We start from the raw sequence: 2,227 nt of genomic DNA, 5'->3' as shown, positions 1-2,227 counted from the left end.
TCTCTCCCTTGATATCTTCCAGAAGGTTTTTTATGTACTTGGGAGCACCTGTATTGTGTGCATATATGTTTACCAGAGTTATATCCTCTTGTTGTATCGATCCCTTTAGTATTATGAAGTGGCCTTCCTTATCTCTTATATGGCCTTCACTTTGAGGTCTATTTTATCAGATATAAGTATTGCTACCTTGGGGGTTTTTTTGCTGTTTTTTTTTTTTTTTTTTTTCGTTTCCATTTGCCTGAAAAATATTTTCCATCCCTTCATTTTTAGACTGTGTGAGTCCTTTGTTCTGAGGTGGGTCTCTTGCAGATAGCATATATATGAGTCATGCTTTCTTATTCATTCAGCCACCCTATGTCTTTTGATTGGATCATTTAATGAATTTACGTTTAAGGTTATTATTGATAGGTACTTGTGTGTTGCCATTTTTATTCTTTACCCTTGTGTTCCTTCTTCCCTGTCTATTTCTTCTTTTTACAACAGTTCCTTTAGCATTTCTTGCATTGCTGGCTTGGTGGTAATAACCTCCTTAGCCTTTTTTGTCTGCGAAGCTCCTGATTTCACCTTCAATTTTGATTTATAGCCTTGCTGGATAGAGTATTCTTGGATTCAGTCCCTTGCTTTGCATCACTTTGTATACTTCATTCCATTCCCTTCTGGCCTGATGCATTTCTGTTGAAAAATCATTTGAAAGTCTAATGGGAGATCCCTTGCAGGTAACTTTCTGTCTCTCTCTTGCAGCCCTTAAGATTCTTTCTTTGTCATTAATGTTTGCCATTGTAATTACGATGTGTCTTGGTGTGGGTCTTTTGGGTTTCATCTTGTTTGGGACTCTGTGCTTGTGGGAATTTTTTCTTCCCCAAGTCAGGGAAGGTGTCTGTCATTATTTCTTCAAATAGATTTTCTATTCCTTGCTCCTCTTCTTGACTTTCTGGCACCCCTATTATGTGGTTGCTTCATTTCATGTTGTCCCAAAGCTCCCTTAAACTCTCCTGCTTTTTAATTTTTTTTCCAATTGCTGTTCAGATTGGGTGTGTTTTACTTCCCTGTCTTCTAACTCACTCTTTCTAGTCTACTGTTGGAACCTCCCATTGTGTTTTTTTAGTGTAGCTATATCATTTTTCATTTCCTCTTGATTCTTACATATGTTGTTGATTTTCTCATCCAGCTGGTTCAGGAACTTTGTGACCTTACTTTGAATTCTTTCTCTAACAATTGCTTGCCTCTATTTCATTTAGTTCCTTTTCTGGTGGTGTCTCCTTTTCTGTACTTGGGGGTTGTTTCTTTGTCTCTTTCTGGCCCTGGGTACCCTGCTTGGGGTTTGAGAGGTTAAAGACCCTATCAGGCCAATGTCTGGAAATCATTAGCCCAAAGGCTGGGTCTGCCTTAAGTCTCAGGCCTTTATTGTCTCTGCTCTGAGTTGTATCCCCTTCTCCCGAATCTTGTCCCTCGGTTGCCCACTTCAGATGCTTGGGGTGGTGGGAGCGTGTGCACAGTTCCCTGATGTGCAACTTTCTGTGAGGACCCAGAGCCCTCTGGCATGCAATTCACTGTACAGCCCCAGCACCCATGGCAGGGTGGCACCCCAGGTCTCTCTGGAAACACACTTGCAGTGCGATCCTGTGGCCCCTGGCTGGGCACAACACTGCTCCTGGTTGCCCTGGCAGTGCTCTCCTGAGGCCCAGAGTAGGGTGTCTGCTGAGTTGCTTGGGGTATTTCCTGCAGAACTGTCCCAAAGGCCAGGGTGGAGCAGGTGGGTTGCTGTGGGTCACACAGTAAGAACACTCCTGTGGCTTGGAGTGGGGCGCACAACTCTCTTGTCTTAAAAAACTTTTCTAAAGTTGTATAATGATTTCTTTTTCTTCCCTTTGTTTACTATAGAAAAATAGAATGCAAACCTTTTCTCCTCATATCCTGAGAGGGTTTGAAGACTCAGTCTTTCTTGCCCTTGAGGAAAGGAAAATTATTTTTTCCATTTGCTAGTGACTTGGTCTCAAGGCTTAATTTGCCATCAAGATCTTGTGAAAGAGCCCAGCCAGTGTGGCTCAGTGGTTGAGTGTTGACCTATGAACCAGGAGGTCATGGTTCGATTCCCAGTCAGGGGACATGCCTGGGTTGTGGGCTCAATCCCAACTAGGGGGCATGCAAGAGGCAGCCAATAAATGATTATTTCTCATCATTGATGTTTCTCTCTCTCCCCCTCCCTTTCTCTCTGAAATCAATAAAA

Source organism: Myotis brandtii, unplaced genomic scaffold (genome assembly GCF_000412655.1).
Source record: "Myotis brandtii unplaced genomic scaffold, ASM41265v1 scaffold292, whole genome shotgun sequence".
Lineage (NCBI taxonomy): Eukaryota > Metazoa > Chordata > Mammalia > Chiroptera > Vespertilionidae > Myotis > Myotis brandtii.
The sequence above is the reverse complement of the archived record's forward strand: the minus strand, read 5'-3'. Positions refer to the sequence as shown.